This window comes from Leucoraja erinacea, chromosome 33, assembly GCF_028641065.1.
Source record: "Leucoraja erinacea ecotype New England chromosome 33, Leri_hhj_1, whole genome shotgun sequence".
In the NCBI taxonomy this organism is placed as follows: Eukaryota; Metazoa; Chordata; class Chondrichthyes; order Rajiformes; family Rajidae; genus Leucoraja; species Leucoraja erinaceus.
In genome coordinates, this window is record NC_073409.1 from 6,004,891 (window position 1) to 6,025,420 (window position 20,530).

The 20,530-nt window shown below is 42.8% G+C and overlaps 1 protein-coding gene across 1 annotated transcript in view; it reads left to right on the top strand.

The window, feature by feature from the left end:
- The first annotated feature begins 3,222 nt into the window (after positions 1 to 3,222).
- tmod2 (tropomodulin 2) overlaps positions 3,223 to 20,530 on the top strand; it is a 50,560-nt gene continuing 33,252 nt past the window's right edge. Inside the window, exon 1 of the mRNA XM_055661106.1 lies at positions 3,223 to 3,352. The gene's annotated coding sequence lies outside the window, so the exon portion shown is untranslated. The remainder of the gene's footprint in view (positions 3,353 to 20,530) is intronic.

Consider the following 20,530-nt stretch of genomic DNA (forward strand, 5'->3'; position numbering starts at 1 on the left):
AAATTTCTCCATCCCATGACCAACATCCTTGTCTCAATCAACACCATCCAGAAACCGGTGAACTGTTCATTCAAGTTGCCGTTGAGCTTCAACTTTTGTTTCCACAAGGATGGTGAACGCTCACACAAAAAAATATCTGAAAGACTTTGGGAAGTTTGTGAGATGTGTATGACAGTCCTAGGTAAGTACCGTGTGTTCATACATTGTCAAGTGGGCAGAATCATTCATTTCAATGACTCAAAAGGAAGAAGAAAACCTCCCATAAGGTCATAAGTGACAGGAGCAGAATTAGGCCATTCAACCCATCAAGTCTACTCCGCCATTCAGTCATGGCTGATCAATCCCTCCTGACCCCATTCTTCTGCCATCTCCTCATTGCCCCTGACAAATTGAAGTGGTTTTATTCTGTAGAAAATAGCCATACTAGCATTCCTGTTAATCAATTACTTTTATGTTGTTACGTGTAAGTACTTTGTTCACTGAATTAAAGTATTGAAATGATAACACACCTGTGTGTCGCAAAATCTCTCATCGATTTTCTTTCCTCCATTTCTGGTTCTGGATTTGGCTCTGCTGCAGCTTTGCTCAGATTCCCATCTCCCTGCCACATAGCCTAAAGAGCTGCAGTACTGTGGCACAACTGATAGAGCCCCTGTCTTCCAGCGACAGAGACCTGTGTTCACTCCTGACCTCGGCTGCCAACAGCATGGAGTTTGCACGTTCTCCCTCTGACCATGTGGTTCTCGTCCAGGTGCTCCTGTTTCCTTCCATATATCAAAGATGTGTGGGTTTGTAGGTTAACTGGCCCTCCACAAATTTGTCCCTAGTGTGTAGGGAGTGAATGAGAAAGTGGGGTGACGTGTGAAAGGGTGATCAATGGTCAATATGGACTAGGTGGGCCGAAGGGCCTGTTTCCATACTGTATCTCTACAACTAAAGCAGCAGCACTGGAATTTCAATACTCCTATAAGGATTGAACTAAAGAACTAAAAAGAGGGTGTTTTGTACAAGACTCCACGTAGTCCAAATTAGATGGAAGAACAAATTTGTATGCAAATTTCTGACAACTGCAAAATCATTATGGCAGTAATAGTGGGATATTTCAATTATTTTAAAATGCTGTCAGCATAGAGGGTACAGAGAATGCAGAATTTTAAACTGCATTGTGGCGAATATTTTTCATTAGCATACAGTATGTCCAATAAGGTGGGTTTGGGGTCAATTCTAGATTTGGTTTAGGTAATGAAACTAGGCAGGTGGAAGAGGTACCAGTGGGGGTGCATGGCTGCGTTTATGATCATTATTCAGTTAGACTTAGCACAGTAATGGAAAAGAACAAAAGACATAGGAGCCACGGCAAGGCCAACTTTACAAACTAAAAGTATGCAGGTACAGCAGGCAGCAAAGAAAGCGAATGGCATGTTGGCCTTTATAACAAGAGGAGTCGAGTATAGGAGCAAAGACGTCCATCTGCTGTTGTACAGGGCCCCAGTGAGATCACACCTGGAATATTGTGTGCAGTTTTGGTCCCCTAATTTGAGGGAGGACATTCTTGCTACTGAGGGAGTGCAGCGTAGGTTTACAAGGTTAATTCCCGGGATGGCGGGACTGTCATATGTTGAGAGAATGGAGTGGCTGGGCTTGTACACTCTAGAATTTAGAAGGATTAGAGGGGATCTTATTGAAACATATAAGATTGTTAAGGGTTTGGACACGCTAGAGGCAGGAAACATGTTCCCGATATTGGGGGAGTCCAGAACCAGGGGCCACAGTTTAAGAATAAGGGGTAAGCCATTTAGAACAGAGACGAGGAAACACTTTTTCTCACAGAGAGTTGTGAGTCTGTGGAATTCTCTGCCTCAGAAGCCGGTGGAGGCCGGTTCTCTGGATACTTTCAAGAGAGAGCTAGATAGGGTTCTTAAAGATGGCGGAGTCAGGAGATATGGGGCGAAGGCAGGAATGAGGTACTGATGGTGGATGATAAGCCATGATCACATTGAATGGCGGTGCTGGTTCGAAGGGCCGAATGGCCTACTCCTGCACCTATTGTCTATTGTCTAAAAGTGGGCAGGAAGGTGATCTACTTGAAAGTAAATTGCACTGGAAGGCACTGAAGGAAATTCAGGACTTCAGTGTAAACATTTCTACAAAGAAATACCGTACCTAGAGCCATGTAACACAGAGGGAAGAAGGCAGGAAGGGATATATGTCAAACATCAAGGACTTAATGTAACAGAGAGCCTGGAAGATGTACATTCAAACAAAAGGGAAATAGGGAAAGTAAAGAGATTATGAAAAATAATAATAAGTAATGACAACAAATTTGGAAATACTTAGTACATCAGACTGCATCAGTAGGAATAGAAACTGAGTTAATGTTTTAGGTTAAAGACCATTTCTTTGAATTGTGAAAAATAAATTTGACGATGAAAGCAAAAATCAGATTAAAAAAAAATCTACAAAAGCACAAAGTGCTGGAGTAACTCAGCGGGTCATGCAGCATCTCTGGAGAGAAGGAATGGGTGACTTTTCGGGTCGAGACCCTTCTTCAGACTGAAAGTCACGGGGAAAGCATCTGTGGAGAGAAGGATTTTGTGTCGGTCTATCTTCGGTGCAAACCAAATATAGGGCTCCGCTCTATAATGTTCAAGAAGGAACTGCAGATGCTGGAAAATCGAAGGTACAGAAAAATGCTGGAGAAACTCAGCGGGTGCAACAGCATCTATGGAGCGAAGGAAATAAGTAACGTTTCGGGCCGAAACCCTTCTTCACTCCGCTCTATAATCTTCTACCACTCTCAACAATCAACGGATATCGTGAAATGCTCCCCACCTATTGGCACAAGGGACTTTTAACATCTAGTCCTGTGTATTTGATTCTTCGGTGTAAACCAGCATCTGCAGTTGCTTGCTACACAATAACTCGTTCCAGCAATGTTGACGGACCTGGAGACCTCACCCCTTCCCCGCCGCCTCTCCTGTTGCAGGAGTCGCCGTCACCCATAGAGGTCGCTCTAGAGCCGAGCCGCTCCCCCCACCCCTCCCCGCCTTGCGCAACGAGCGGCCGCACCGCGCCTGCGCGCTCTCCAGCCCCGCCCGGCCCTCGCCCTCTCAGTCCGCGCTCCGATTGGCGGCCGGGGGGAAGGTGGGCGGGCACGGCGGCGATTGGCGGAAGTGGATGTCGCTCAGGTGACGTGTGGTGGAGGCCACGCCCCCAGGGGCGGGGCAGGGCAGGGCGGGGCGGGAGAGCGAGGCTGCGGCAGTGGCAGTGCCGCGGGGGCGAGTGAGTGAGCGAGGCGGACGGACGGACCGACCGAGGGCGGAGGCGACGCTGCGGTGCTCGAGCCGCGCCGGTGAGTCAGTCAGTCAGGCAGGCCGCGCCCGGGGATCCAGCTCTGGGGTGGGCCCGGGCCCAGACGAGGGAGGGAAGGGAAGGGGTGCCGGTTGTGCCGCCCCTCAGCTCGGCCGCCGCTGGGTGATGGCGGCGGGTGGGCGGTGAGGGGAGAGATGAGGGTCCGGGTGCGTCCTCACCGTCCTCCTCTCCACCCGAAGCCTGGACCGCAGTCACCGGCGTGGCCTTCTCTTCCCCCACCCATAAACATGTCCTGTTTACGCCCATTAGTAAAACCTCACTGGTTTTGGTCACCCTGCTCTAGGAAGGGTGCCATTAAGCTGGAAAGAGTGCAGTGAAGATTTAGAAACCAACATTTCCTTGACCCCCTGCCCTCCAACTGTAAGAAGGGTTTCGGTCCGAAACGTTACCTATTTCCTTCGCTCCATAGATGCTGCTGCACCCGCTGAGTTTCTCCAGCATTTTTGTGTACCTTCAATTTTCCAGCATCTGCACAGTTCCTTCTTGAACGATTTCCTTGAACATCGTCTGCTTTGATCTGTCGTTTTCACACCTTACATGCTCTTTGTACCCTTCCACATCTCCAGTCTCCCTCTCCCCCTGACTCTTAGTCTGAAGAAGGGTCTCGACCGGAAACGTCACCTATTCCTGCTATCCAGAGATGCTGCCTGGACAGTTGAGTTATTCTAGCATTTTGTGTCTATCTTCGGTGAAAACCAGCATCTGCAGTTCCTTCCTACACAATAAAACCTTATTGGTTTTAATCACTCTGCAATAGGAAGGGTGCCAAAAGCTGGAAAGAGTGCAGAGAAGATTCACGATGATGTTGCCAGGACTTTATTCCTTGGAGCGTAGGGGGGTGATCTTATGGAGATGTATAACATTATGAGGGGAATAGGTAAGATGAATGTTCGGAGTCTTTACCCAGAATAAGGGAACTGCAGACCAGCGGGCATAGGTTTAAAATGAGAGGGCAAAAATATAAGTGGAACCAGAGGGGCAACATTTTCACAGAGTGATGGATATGTCAAATGAACTGTCAGTGTAGGTAGTTGAGGCACGTACAGTAACAACAGTTTGGACAGATGCATGGATCTAGGGATATGTGCCAGTTGTGGGCAAGAGGGACTAGCTTAAATGGAGTATCTTGGTTGGCATGGATGAGTTGGGCCAAAAGGCCTGCTTCTGCTCTGTATCACTTTTGCTGCCAACTGCAACTTAATTGCACATTCAGTCTGGCAGTGAGTTTGGCATTTAAACACTTGCATTTGACCCTGACTGTGTGTTGTGCTTCAGCAGACTGTCCAAATATAAATACTGCCAACGCTGACTGGGGCCGTAATGACTCCGATCTGAGGCAAAAGCTGGAGGAACGTTGGGAAAAGCATCAATTCATTACAGTCTTTACAACAATTGATTACAGTGCTTGTGGAGGGAAAACATACATTTGGAGGACGTACAACATAGAAGAGCACAGCGTAGGAGCAGGCCATTTGGCCCATAATGTCTCTGCTGAACCTGATGCCAAGTTATACTAATCTCTTATGCCCGCATCTGATCCATATCCCACCCGTTCCCTCCATTTGCATATGCCTATCTAACAGCCCCTTAAACATCGCTATTGGATCTGTCTTCACCACCACCACCCCATGCGACACGTTCCAGGCAACCACCACTGGAGGAAAAATACCTTGCCTCTTCTTAAAGCTATGCTGCCTAATTTTTGTCATTTCCGTCCAGTCTTGGTTCTGACGGATGCAGCTTCCATCCGATGTCATAACTTAAATAACTAATAAAACTTAGATTTAGATACCCCAAGAACATGGTTTGTAAAAAGAACATTACAACAGTAAAATAGTCAAAACAGTTCAAACAGACTAAAGTGCAGATGTGTCTGTGCGACGTGACCATCCGAGGGAGGCTCAGCAGGGCCGGTTCAGAGCCGCTATATCTCTGGGAATGAAGCTGTTCCTGAATCTGGAGGTTCGGGCGTAGAAGACCTTGTAACGTCTGCCGGAGGGAAGTAGTTTGAACAGTCCATTACAAGAGTGTGAGGAATTATTATGGATGTTGACGGCCTTCCTGAGGCACCGTGTGTGGTAGATGCCCTCCAAGGCCGGTAGCTGTGTCCCAATAATCTTCTGCGCTCTGTGGACGACGCGCTGAAGAGCTCTCCTCTCCGCCTCCGTGCAGCTGAGATACCACACAGAGATGCCATACGTTAATATGCTCTCTGTGGTGCAGCGGTAGATTTAAGACTTTTAAGCGGTAGATTTAACACAATTTAAGACTTGTCAAGGTCTGGGCAGCTGGAAAGTGCTTCTATAGCTGCAGACTAGTAGCCAATAGAGTTGGGAAGGTTTAACTTTTTTAATGAAGCATCATGATCTGGAAAAACTTGGGTTGCGGTGATTCATGCTTTGAGTGTATCTTGTATCTTGTATTGTATCTTGAGGAAGGCATTGAGTATGGAACCTAGAGGTACAATTGAGATGGTGTAAGATTCATGAAGAAAAATCATTAAAACATGTGGTTGTACCATAACATCAACAAATTACATTGGCATGAGTCCTCTTCTAATAGCAGCTACAGATTAAGACCTCTTTTTAAGTTCCTCCACTTCCATTTTATTTGACTTTTGAGTAGTGTTACAGTGATCAAATATTTTTCTGTTGAAATGTTTTTAGCTGGAAAAAGTAGCTCCATAATGATGAGTTTATGTTTCATGGTGCAATCTGCCGGGCCTGTGAAGTTAGATGTTGATTGATAGAATGTTTTACCTCTGGACTTGTGCATTTTACCGTGGTTTATGGTAAAACCAGTTTTTCATTCAACTTTTGAATTATGAAATTGCTAACTTTGTCTAAAATGATTTGAAATGCTATAATGTAAAAAAAGATGTGCTTTATCACCTCCACGTACTTGTGTTGCATCCCCTTTCATTAAATTAATTTCTACTTCAACATGCCTGTATGTAAACGTACGTAAGTATTTAAAATAATTTTCTGATGCTCAGTTCAGTTGGACTGTTTTTGAATCCACTGGATCAACGTCGACCTGCAGTCAACCATATAGTTTTATCCTACATGTTAGGGGCAATTTACAGAAGACAATTAATCTTCACCTGCACGTCTTTGGAATGTGGGAGAAAACCGGAGCACCCAGAGAAACCCCACGCAGTCATAGGGAGAACGTACAAACTCCACACAGACAGCCCCAGAGTCAGGATCGAAACTAGGTGACTGGCACTGAAAGGCTGCAACTCTACCACCGTGCCGCCCTTTATTCTTGGACTCTCTAGCAAGCATGAATCCAAAAATATTCTCCACATCATTTGTCCATAGAATCTTTATGAATTCTTTCAATTTTCATCTGACCAGTTATTGTGCAATTTAAAACATTGAATGCACAAAATGTGCACGCCCTTGAGCCAGACTGGCCTTTACATTGAAAGGAGTTTAAGCCCTTGTATTTAATTTTTGCCCACTGGTTCATTAAAAAAAAAATCATCAGTTTGGTAATGACAGGAAGGAAATGCTGTCTTATCTGTGGTTAATGGTGTTTTTCAGACTGTTGTATACTTGCTGCACAGAGATCTATTGCTGCTGTGTCATTCTAAGCATCTGCATCATGATGCATCTATAAGCACACAAGTATTCAATAGTGAACACGGGTGGGTTCAGTCCCTGCCTGGGAAAACCAAAGCACAGACTTCAGTCAACTGCTTGATGCTGTCGGATGGTGGACTGTGGTCTCCGAGTGCTCTGATAGTGGGGCCTGACTTGTAATGTTTAGGCAAATGGAGCAGCTTCATCGAGCAAGAACAGAAGTGTCTCATTCAGTTGGACAGCCGTGTCACTGGTGGCTCTGTGGTTTTGGGTAGATACCATCTGTCAGATACACTAGTACCTTGCTAAGTCCTCCCCCACAGGATGATACAGCTAATGGTGCAGCTACCTTGTGGTGTTGGTAGTCTGGATTCAATTTGATGCACTGAGTGTGCGGAGTTTGCCTGTTCTCCCTTTGACTGGGTTTCTTCTGGGTTTGCTTGTCCTAAGGGTGTGAGGGTTGGCACACAAATTGCCACTAAGTTGTTGGAGTATAGACAAGTATTAGAATTGGAGGGGAAGAGTTGAAGGGATGTATGGGTGTCGGGTATTGGGAGAAGGCAGGAAAATGGGGCTGAGGGGGAAAGATAAATCTGCCATGGCAGAGTAGACTTGATGAGCCGAATGGCCTAATTCTGCTCCGAAAACCTACGAACATAGTTTACAGTGGGAAAAAATAGACAGGAACGGGATTGTTTGTGAGCTGACATAAATGGAATGGCTTCCTTCTATGTTGTAAAGAGATAAGGGATTCACATTTCCCAAGCCTGGCATCTCTCATATATAGGTCTGACAGGGGCATTGGAAAATAGACCAACGACTGGTCATTTTTTAAGTGCGATTTAAAACTGAAATCCTGCGCTCCAAAAATCAATTGCATCTCTGGACAAGCTATTCCAACATGATTGCAAGACAGATCTGTCCAACAATATGGACAATTGCACGGAAATGCCCTGATCACAGAAAGCAGGACAATTCTATATGGTGAAGTTAAACATAAGGGACCGTCCCACTGTGGCGACCTAATTGGCAAGTTTAGAAGAGTTTGAAAAAGTGTCATGTTGAAGACCTCCTTCGACTATGTTGAAGACTAACTTCGACCAGCTTCGGGAAAATTGGACACCAAATAGTGGAGAGTGAAGACAATCTCCTTCGACCACCCTTCGACTATGTTAAAGACTACCCTCGATTACCTATGAATAACATGCCGACCTAATATGACCTACTTCGACTAAACCTAAGAGTAAAAAAAATATTGAATTTTTACCATGGCGACCTTTTTTTTACTCTCGGGCATTTTCTAGCACGTTGAAAAATACGCGGCGACCGAGCCGAGGCCTCGAGTACGCAGGGACTACTCTCGAGCATGAAGGAGAGTTATAAAGACATCCTAGGACCTCGTGTCGACCATGCTGTGAGTACGAGTGGAGGGCAAACTCGCCAATTAGGTCGCTGCAGTGGGACAGCCCCTATAAGGTGCTGGAGTTACTCAGCAGGTCAGGCCGCATTTCCAGAGAAAAAGGATAGGTGATGTTTCAGGTTGGGATTCTTCTTCGGACTGGAGTTTTTCTTCTGATAAAATCCTTGTGTCCTTCACCCAGTTTTGTCAGCATCACAAGTACAAGATACTTTGGTTAGACTGTCAAGATGGGTGCAGCACTTGTAGTTGTTATCCAAGCGAGAGATCCCAATGATGTGTGCATCTACTCGTGCCATGTTGGTGGTGATGAATACCGCATTGACCACTGCTTAATCTGTTATTTATATCAGCCCAGGACACCAGCCAAAAGCATTGCTGGAAGAAATTGAAGGAAATCAATAATGAATATTTCAAGGATCCTGCAAAGAAAGCTCCCTCAGTTCACACCTGGCAGACAATCTGACAACTCCCAAGTGCTTGGACTACTCTAAAATCCACAATGATGAGCACCTGGGAAAATATCTTGTCTTTGCCAGAAAACACATATTGGTTTGATAAGAATGACCAGGAGATCTGGGAACTAATAAACTTCATACACAAGGCATCCTTTAAAACTCGGGGTCTCGAGGGGAGAAAAATAGCTTTGCAGGAACCTGAAGGCATGGGTCCAAGATTACAAACTTATGACTTTATGTCAGTGGAAAGAGAGCAGGAGATCCAGGAACTAGGAGTGGCAGTGTGACACAGCGGTCGAGTTGCTGCCTTACAGCGCCAGATACCCAGGTTTGATCCTGACTACAGGTGCAGTCTTTGTTTGTTCTCCTTGTGCCCTTGTGGGTTTTCTCTGGGTGGATTCCTCCCACACTCCAAAGATGTACAGGTTTGTAGGCTAATTGGCTTGGTAAAATTGTCCCATGTTATTATGCTAGGATTGCAGGCTGGAGTGTATTTGGTGGGCCAAAGGGCCTGTTTCTGCGCTGTATCACTAAACTATACTACACTAGCTTATAATTACGCCAAGACCGCATACTGCCTAAATACTGAGGACATCCCCCTCTTAGAGCCAAGAAAAGAAAGCCTTTTGGGTGCAGAAAGGCACTTGGCATTCCTTGCATAGAGTATTTCAAAGAATCTCCCCACCTGAGACTTTGATCTGAATGCCCTTGAACCCCACACACTGCACTTTATATATGGTGGAACTCAGTGGGCCAGGCAACATCTGAGGAGGAATGGACAGGTGACATTTTGGATCAGAACTCTCCTTCTGACTGTTGGAGTGGGGGGAGGGAGGGGGACGGAAGAAAGCTGGAAATGTGAGGTGAGGGTGGGGCAAGGTCTGACCAATGGCATTCCAGTTCAGCATTATCCATCCGATTGTAGGTGTGCATGGGATGGCCCTAGGTTGAAAAAGCCATTTCATAGCACATCTTCTTGGAAGTCACTTACCTTGAGGATCTAGTATGTGAATTAGTTGTGTGGATGAATCATTTGTAATAATGGCAAAAAAACTGGGAATGTTATTTATTGCATAAGACAGTGCAAATGTAATCCCGTTGGTAAATGCAGTTTGTATATCTTTTTATTTTTATAGTCACTAGCATATAAATTGTTAATCATGGGGTATTAATTTTAAAGCAAAATAATCAGAACATTTCCAGAGATTGTTAAAACTGCTTGAGATTGAGTTTTAAATACAGTTCACCCATGCATTAGAGGAAATGTAGACATAGAAACCATCGTGATTCTTCCATAACACAAACTCTTGATGAACATTGACAACATTTGCTGTTTCTTTTGCAAAGTATCTTAATTATTTTTTTCTCACACAACTAAAGAGCAAATTTTCATTTCATATCTCAATTTTTGTCGTTGTGATTCAAGAATTCCATAAGGGGAAATGTCCTTACCATGGGGGTACATTATACGGTTATTAGCTTAACCATTGCTCTGCACATTAAGGCTAATAGTTTGGTCATTGGTTTCACCTGTTTTTTCAAATGTAATAGCTAAAGAATAATGGCACGGTGTTCCTCAATCTTTTTTTATTTATGAAGACAATTTTTACAGTTTCCTGAATGTAGAGAATAAGACTTTCATTTGAAGTCATTTGTGTTGACAAACTGCCCAATCGTTATTTTGGGAGTAACCTTTCTGCAAGGGAAATTGTTTTGTTTCTTATCACAATTAAACTGGGGGATTTTCAGCAGAATGTATGGTGGCAAGAATTGTGTTGATTCTTGAGATTTAATTTTCTTTCAGGAATATAGACAAATATTTTCGATGTACATTTTGTGCTGGTAACACATCAGTTCGAGGGTGGATAAAAAGAACTGTAGAGATACAAAGAACATCAGATGTTGGAATCTTGAGCAAAACACATTGCTGAAGGAACTTACCGAGTCAGGTAGCAAGTGTGGAGGGAATGGACTGGCGACTTTTGGATTGGGACCCTTCAGTCCACCTGCAACGTTGCTTGTCCATTCCCCCCTCAAATACTGCCAGACTCGCTGAGTTCCTACAGTAATTTGTGCTTTGCTGATGGATAAATCAGTTGTTCACTTTGTTTTGTGTTAAGGCAACTGTAACTTGATTCTGATACAACTTCACATCTGTTCTAAAGTTGGCCATCTCCCACTTACATATTTCTGGCAACTTTTAGTATGTTTCTGTAGCAGCATCTGTGGCCAATTGGCAGCATTGTAGACTGGATGAGTGTGTCAGTGTTTGTGTGTAAGCTTCTTCGCAATGATTACATTTCATAATAGCACTTTAAAGCTTGTGTATTTCCATATTGTTAGCTCTTTTAAGTGACACCTAATTGTATGCTTTTGGGAATCATTCTTAATTAGCAAACATGACCAATTGCAGCAGTTCTGGGAGGCTGCAATTCTAAAGGAAAGATACATTTATGTGGCATATTTTGCAAAGGCCTAAAAAATTTCATGACATATGGAGTCCTTTTAAAAAGTCTGAAGTAGGGTCTCGACCCGGAATGTCACCCATTCCTTCTCTCCAAAGATGTTGCCTGTCCCACTGAGTTACTCGAGCATTTTTAGTCCATCTTCAGTTTAAACCAACACCTGCAGTTCCTTCCTACACCTTTTAAAGAGTAGTTGCTGTGGTAATGTTTGTGTGCTGCAATATCTCATAAGTAGCAAATGTATTGCAAGGATTGTTTTCAATTATTTAAGGTATCCACCAAGGCAGAGAATGAACTTTGGTCTCTAAGATAATTCCAAGAGTTTTAGTTTAAAAACTTGCTGCTGAGTGAATAGATGAGGCCTAAGTTTTAATATCTCCTCTGACAACAATAAGAAGTGTGTACGCTATAGGGGGGTTGCACGTAAGGTCACTGGGTCATAGGGCTTGACGCACGGAGCCGCTCAATCCATCTGGAGGACATCCGTAACTTCCGGAAAATGTTATTAATGTAAGAAAAGCGTACTTACCTACCTGTTAAAAACCGGCAAAATGTTGAATTTCTGCGCCGAAAAAAATTGGAAGTCGGGGTAAGTGTGAGAGACATGTACCCAACTTTAGAATTCCAAAAGTGAAGCAAAATGAAGGGACAACAACAGCTAAAGTGCTTGGTAAACATTGGCTGTGCCGATATCGGAATTGAAAATATCGGGAATTATCGCGTTTGCTCACTGCATTTCATCAACCGTAAGGCATTATTTGTGTTTTTTCTTGATTCCTTTGGTATCTAAAAAGCCTCAGAAGTGATAAATCTGGCTGTAAATTTTTCTTCAGATGCGTTTTCATTTTGTATGTAAAAACCCACATGAGAACCATGGACGATTTAAAAAATTTACAGCCAGATTTATCACTTCTGAAACTTTTTAGATGCCAAAGGAATCAAGAAAAAACACAAATAATGCCGTAGTTGATGAAATGCAGTGAGCAAACGACCAATGTTCGTCAAGCACTTTGCCTGTTGTTGTCCCTTCAGCTCTCGCTTCTATCTACTGTAATTTCTCCTCACTTTTGGAATTCTGAAGTAGGCTAAATGTGTCTCACTGTTATCCCGATTTCCATAATTATTTACAGCGCAAAAATTGACAATTTCAGCGGGTTTTAACGGCCCCGCTACGCTGGAAACAATGGTAAGTGCCTACCTGCAGTTCATCGCGTGTACTCCACTTGGCGTAGCGTAGCAACAGTACGGGTTATGGGTCGTGACCCAACTGCCGTGAAACCTCCCTATACAGAGTTTGTATGTTCTCCCCGTGACCTGTGTGGATTTTCGCCAGGAGCTCCGATTTCCTCCCACACTCCAAAGACGCACAGGTTTGAGGGCTAATTGTATTGGTAAAATTGTAAATTGTCCCCAGTGCGTGTAGGATGGTGTTGGTGTGCGGGGATCGCTGTTTTCGCGCTGTATATATAAACTGAAATAGTACCTCCATTTACAGTGCTGCATTTCAGTATCCGTTGGTAGGCGTTCAAGGCTCTTGAGTGGGGTTTGAACTCTTCCCTCGACAGTCACAGGAGCAAGTAGTGGGCTGTGGCTGCCACAATGGACTCATTGCATTGGGCCAGAGTCAAATATTTGATCAATTTGTTGAAATGACTTTGATTAAAAAAAAAACGCCCATTTCTTGTTTGTGTGGTTAACAGTGATTCTTTAGAAAGAATGCATATTTGACGACTTCATTGTTTCTTTCCCCCTCCAGTGAAATAGTTTATTGTCATTCACTTTCCAGACTTGCACATCAAAATATCTGTTTGCATCTGAATTTAAACTGATTCTTTTGTGTCACTTTTCCACAACACATGCTTTGATTTCCATAATATGCTTTAAAGTCGGGAGCCTTTTGTTTTGAAAATGTGGGCTGAAGTATAACTAGTATCAACCATTATAAGTGTGATTTACATAAATAGTTATTTTTTATGACATGTCCTGATCAAATAGAGGGTTGTGCCTTGGCAATAATATTGAACACGACAGAAAATAAATAACAAATAGAGGTCAGTTTGGATATGAAATTAAAACCTGACTTGGTCACAACCGAAGCACTTTGTATCTTTTTCTTAGCTCACTCTATTGTACTTGAGTTTGCCTTGATACTATTTATGTGTAGTATTATCTGATTTGATTGGATAGCGTGCAAAACAAAGCTTTTCACTATAGTTTAGTACATGTAACAATAAACCTAAACCAGAGTCTGAGTAATTAATGTTTTTAACCATATCCTTCATGATCTAAGGCAGAAGTGACTTCATTTTCTGCATGTGCTTTGTTAATAATTAGTAACTGCGGACACGTAGTGATATTTCAGCAAATCACGCTGACCTGGGTTAGGTGACCCAGACCAGTTGGGCCCCATCATCCAAACCTAAACCCAGACTTTATAAAACAAACATACATTGTTGGGCCCTGTCAGTCGTGGGTCAAGTAGCCAGGCTGTAATTACAAAGAATTAGGGAGTTGAGCATAAAAAACAAGGTACTGGAGGAACTCGGCCAGTCAGGCAACATCTGTGGAAGGAAATGGACTGATGACACTTCAGGTCGGGCCCCTTCTTCAGACTTGCGAAGAAATCTCGTCTGTCCATTCCCTCCACAGATGCTGCATCACCGACTTCCTCCAGTACTTTGTTTCTTACACAAGATCTGCAGTCTTTTGTGTCTCCATTTGGAAATTAGGGTTGTTTCAATTGCTGTGTTTAAAAGGCCATGTTCCATTTTTCTCCCTGCGTTTTTGTTTAAAATCCTCTGCGTTTCTGATGTTCCAAACTATGTTACTGATAGTCAATAACAATGAATTGCTGATAAGATTCTCCAAACACTTTATGATGAGTGGCTTGATAGATATGAACAAAGTATCAGCACAAGAATGTGGTTGTAAGTGTTGATCTGCTGTAACTAAGTATCAGATCAGCTATTTCTTCTGGTTCTGCCTGTGTCTGACTGTCGTGGACTTGCAACTTCCATTACTGAATCTGCTTAAATAACTATGAACAATTTGGAAGATGTATACCATTCCTAACAATTTGCAGCAGTTTTAGCCTCCAAGGGAATTTGCAATTTAATCTGAACTATTAGGATAAAAAAATCACATGGTAATCATCAACATGATTTATCTTTACAATTTGGCATTCAACCATGCACAACATTTAGTGGTGGGAGTGGCTGCAGCTGTGTGTGCTGAACCCAATAAAAGAAAAACTGAAATCAATGCAAAGTTATTAATTAAAATTGCTTGTTTTTGGAGACTTAGAATCTCTATTCCTAAGATCAGCTATGTGTACATTTGCTTATTTTAATTTTTAGTGGAATTAAAGCACAGGACTGAGATCAGCGATTCAACATGACTAAGTTTGCAATGCAGTAAACCCTCCTTATAATGGACCATGAGGGGGGGGGGGGGTGTTGAGTAGGGAGGAAATGCCGTTCATTATTGCCGGTGGTCCATGAAACAAAGAACTGCCGATGCTGATCTAATACACAAGAACACAAGGTGCTGGGGTAACTCAGTGGGTCAGGCAGCGTCTCTGGAGAACATGGAAATCGGGACCCTTCTTCAGACTGACTCAGTCTGCTGTGTTACTCCAGGACTTTGTGTTGTTTCACCTTAATGCTGGGTGCTGATGCCACTGGTTTGTACCAGCGAGCCCTTCACCAGTTGATGCGGCCGTTGTTGCAGCTTACGTTGTAGCCCCCGGATGTCAGCGCTTTCATCAGGCCGCTGCCACCGACAAGGACATGTTTGGTCTCTCCCCCCTCTCACCAGCAACCACTTCTTTCTTAGCTTTGTCCGCCTCTCGCTCTGCCCGTGCCTTCTTCATCTCTTTTTGTCCATTCGGCTGCCTTCTCATCCCCTGCAGTTGCTGACATCTGCAAAGGTGGAGTATATCAGCGACTCCGGTGGGGGAGAGGGAGGCGGGAGGCGGTTATGGAGCAGGGAATGGACAAAGCCACACCAACAGAAAGAAGCGGCAGCTGGTGAGAGGGGAGAGAGCCCCCATTATACCATAGTTCAGAAGATTGGTGGATTCTACTTTGTACTGATCCAAAGTGAGCACTGCTATTTGGATGCATATTACTGCAAGTTATCATTTTTAAGCTTCTGCTCTGACATTAAGCATTTAAATGCTGGATCTGCTGGTGTTGTTAGTATTTTAATTATATTTAACCAAAATTCAGTTGGAGATGTAGTGTTCTGTTCCAAGTTGGTCAGAAACTTACGGCAGTCTGACTGCCATTTGTTCTCAATGGCCCTTGTCTCAAATCAAGGGTAAGATCATAATTTAACACTGCTTAATACTTACACAAATCGGATCTTTTCTAATGAATCGTTTTGAGCATTACTGTATATTTCTGTAAAGTGTTTGGTCAAATTTCATAATTGTATTTTCTTTAATATAAGCCTTTTGCTTTATTAAGTCTGCCAACTCTCAGAACAGTACCATAAATTTCATTTGCCACTTTCCAATGTAACCATTTTTTCTACTATTACCCTGATTCTCATTATCTACACATAATTTACAACGGCCAATTAACCTACCCTTCAGCACATCATTGTGATGAGAGGGGAAACGAGCAACTGGAAAGGGAGCTTTCAATTTACACAGAGGAACTGCCGAGAATCATGATCAAACTTTTAAAGACACAAAGTGCTGGAATAACTCAATAGGTCAGGCATTATCTCTGGAGAATATGGACAGGCAATGTTTGTCCAGGTTCTCCAGAGATGCTGCCCGACCCGCTATTGCCCCAGCACAGTCTTTTTTTGTTGCAAATCAGCATCTGCAGTTGCTTGTGTCTACATGATCAAACACATGTTGTTGGGACTATGGTAGACACAAAAAGCTGGAGTAACTCAGCAGGTCGGGCAGCATCCCTGGAGAAGGAATGGGTGATGTTTCGGGTCAAGACCCTTCTTCAGACTGTTACTCCCCAGTCAGGCTCATTGAAGTCAAACTCTTTGTCTAGTGACTAACTAAAGTGAAATTGCGGCAATAGAATATAGTTAGTATGTTGAGTCAGCAAACAAATTCTGCTGGCTACAAAACAAATGTTTATCCAATTCCCTTTCAAATAGAAATTGTTTTCCAGATGTGGTTCCAGTAATTTTAATGCACAGTGGCGCACCGGTAGATTTGCTGCCTTACCCTTACCAAAGACCCGGGTCCCAGGTTCGATCGTGACCATGGGTACTGTATGAGTTTGTACGTTCTCCCCATGACCTGCATGGGTTTTCTCCCAGATCTTCGGTTTCCTCCCACGCTCCAAAGACGTACAGGTTTGAAAGTTAATTGCCTTGGTATAAGTGCATATTGTCCCTAAGGTGTGTAGGTAGTATCGATGTGCAGGGATCGCTGATCGATGCGGACTCAGTGGGCCGAATGGCCTGTTTCCGTGCTGTATTTCTAAAGTAAAATAAACTAAATTTGAAGTTTGTGCAGTATCATCCCTCCATCTCACCTGTCCAGTAAAGTAGTAATAATGCCTGCAGGCATTTTGAAAAGTACTATAATTTGCATTAATTAAGCTAGCCTATCCTTTCACTGAAAGATGAGAGCTGTGTGGATCTGATCTACTTCAGATGCATGCTTTACCAACTGTTGGAATATGCACAAAAGGTTTTTCCATTAAAGGCCACAACATGAGTCATCGCTGGAACACAGAGAAGTACTGATCAGCAAACTACCTCACCACTTTTGTGTGCATTCTAAATTGGGTATGGTGAAGTTGTGCCACATATTACACATTAAACTGGTTTATCCGGTTTATTTAACAAGAAAGCTTCAAGAGTTTAGAAGCAAGGAACTGCAGATGCTGGTTTACCAAAAAAGACAAAATGGTTGAGTAACTCAGTGGTTCAGGAGGCATTTCTGGAGAACATGTATGGGGCAGATCTGGACCCTTCTTCAGAATTTAGCAATTAACAACACTTTTGTCTTCATTGGTCAGGATGTTTGAGTACAAGAGTTGGGATGTCATGTTACAACTGTTCTAGTTATTCTGTGACCAAACGTGGAGTATAATGCACAGTTTGGATCACCCAGTGACAGGAAGGATGTCATTAAGCTACAATGGGTGCAGATAAAACTTCACAAGGATGTTATAGGGGCTGGAGGGCTTGAGTAAGAAGAGGTTGAACAGACTGAAGCTTTATCCCTGGATAGGCTAGCTTAATGAGTGTGGGAGGGTGATCTTTTAGATGTGTATAAGATCATGAGGGGAATTGATAGGGTGAATGCACTTTTTTCCCCAGGGTAGGGGAATTAAAAGAGGGGGCAGGGTTAAGGTGAGAAGGGAAAGATTCAAAAGTAATCCGAGAGGCAGCATTTTCACAAAGGGTGGTACGTATATAGAAAGAGCTGCCAGAGAAAATGGTTGAGGCAGGTACAATAGCATGCAAAATATTGGAGAAGTTTGGAGGGATTTGTACCAAACGCAGCTAAATGGATCTAGCCTTGTCTCCATGGTGTATACATATCTGATTCTACAGGCCAGAAATTGACTAATAAAAAATTAAGGTAGACTGTAAAACTTGGATCAAACTGATTCTGAATTATGAGAAGGGTCATATTAAAAATTGCAATTTAAAAGTAGCATAGTCTGTGGCTCTGCCTGTATTAAGATGCTTGTTATTTAGTTCAGCAACAATTGTGTGCTATTCAAGATGTACCACACTATAGATGTTTTGGGCGGCCGGGTTCGATCCTGATTATGGGTGCTTGTCTGTACGGAGTTGGTACGTTCTCCTCATGACCGTGTGGGTTTTCTCCAAGATCTTCGGTTTCCTCCCACACTCCAAAGACATACAGGTTTGTAGGTTGATTGGCTTGGTGTAAATGTGAATTGTTCCTAGTCCGTGTAGGATAGTGTTCATGTACGGGGATCACTGGTCGGCACGAACTCGGTGAGCCGAAGGGCCTGTTACCGCGCTGTATCTCTGAACTAAACTAAACTAATGAAATTGCATTAAATTATTAAAAATGTGGTGGAAATTTTGCTGAAGAATTGAGTCAGTTTAAAAAGTTACCATATATTTCCCACATGTGTTTAACAGTTTTGAGGCTTACTTGTTTATGCTTGCTGAATTGCCCAGGTCTCTATTTCAATCATGTTGGATAATCACTCTTGCTTTGAGTGGTATAATGGTCTTTAAAAGGAATTTGAATGTGGTCATTAAAACCTCCAAACTCTGCTGAATTTAGTTTGAACAATGTAGAAAACTTCACATCATGGTGGAATTTTGATCCCAAGCACTTTACACTAGATAGTAAAAATATCAGTTCATTGAAATTTTATAGCACAGGATGCCATTTCACGCATTTTAAGCTAGTCAAGCAAAACGAATTGAGGCAAATCCCACTTAACAGCTCTTGGCCTGCACCTTTCCAGTCACAGTTCTTCAAGTTCATCAATAGAATGATTGTGTCGGGAGGAGCTGCAGATATTGGTTTACACCGACAGATACAAAACGCTGGAGTAACGATAATCCAGGAAAAGCAACGATAATCAAAGAAAGATGATAACGAGATATAGAAACAATGAAAGGCACTGTATATTTCATTATCATCTATCCCACAGCAAACAATGGACCATTGTGGGCTCCAACTTTCCTTCATTATCGTTGCTTTTTGCATGTCTTCCAGTCACTTGTCTTAAATCTCACGTTTCCCTTCCCCCTGACTCTCAGTATAATGACGGGACTCAACCCGAAACGTCACCCATTCCTTTTCTCTGGAGAGTCTGCCTGGCCCGCTCAATGATTGTAGCCTGTCTGCACGAGGATCAGAGTTCCAAACTCTTTGCACTTTGGAGAAACAAAAAAACAATTGCACTACAATGCTGAGAACTTTATTCTGCACTCTCTTTTCCTTTGCTCTGCCTATTGTACTTGAGTTTGGCTCAATTGTATGTATGTTTAGTCTGATCCAATTTGATTGGAGAACATGTGGAATAAAACTTCCACTGTACCTCGGTGCACATGGCAATAATAAACCTAAATCTAAACTTGAATAGTTGCCTTAAATGTGTGGGTCTAGGTTATGAGAAACATCGCCATAATGATTACATATTGTACATTAAATATATTTCTTGAACGTGTGCAGTTATGACTGTTCAAATCTGAGCAGTAAAAGCAGTGACATGTCAGTAAATAAAGACCCTTTTCTCAACATGGCACCTGGTATGTATTCACTCCTCAGAATTCCTTTGTAATTGGACTGGAATGTCAGACAATTTGGTCACTTGAAAACAAATGTTGGAAAGCTAGTGATTTCATCAGTTGATTATTTAAGGGAGAAGTGTTGTTTGAAAATAACACTTATGTTAAGTGAAAGACCATTCTTTAAGCCAAACATTCTTTTCTGAAAACGTTAGTGTTGGGTGGGACTTCAGAAAATGTTTTGAGTTGAGAACAGATTCCCACTTGGGATCTAATGCATGCAATCACTGTTTCATTTCTGTGCTTTCTGTAGCTGTAACATCTGTTCAGCTAAGCCATCCCAGTGCTGGAATCCGAGTTATCTGCTATTGCACAATTGATGAAAAGTTACTGCATGGTAGGAATCCATTCGGCCCATCAACTTTTTGCTGGCTGTATCCGTGAGCAATCCTGTTCATCCAATTGTTTAGTTTAGTTAATTGTTATGTGTACAGTGAAAAGGTTTTTGTGTGCTGTCCGGTCAAAGAAAATACTTTACATGATTAACATCAAGCTATCCAGAGTGTATAGATAAAGGATCAAGGGGACATCATTTACTGTAAGATGAAGTATGATTGAAAATAGTTCAAAGGTCTTCAATGGGATCGATGGGAGGTCAGGTCAGCAATCTTGTTGCCTGATAACAGCTGGGAAGCAACTGTCCCTGAATCTGGAGGTGTGAGTTTTCAAACTTCTGTACCTCTTGCATGATGGGAGTGGGGAGGAGAGGTCTTCCCCCATATGCCCACGTTGTTTTTTTCCTTCTTTTCAAGTACCTTTTCCATTCCTTTTGACCATCACCATTGAATCCACTATTTTCCTTTCAATGTATTCTGACCCTAACCACTCACTTTATTCAAAACCAAAAACATAAGGTAAAACACTTTTTGTTTACCACTTTCATTCTGCCTTGTTCTATGACGTCATGTTTAGTTTAGAGAGACAGTGCGGAAACAGGCCCTTCGGCCCACAGAGTCTGCACTG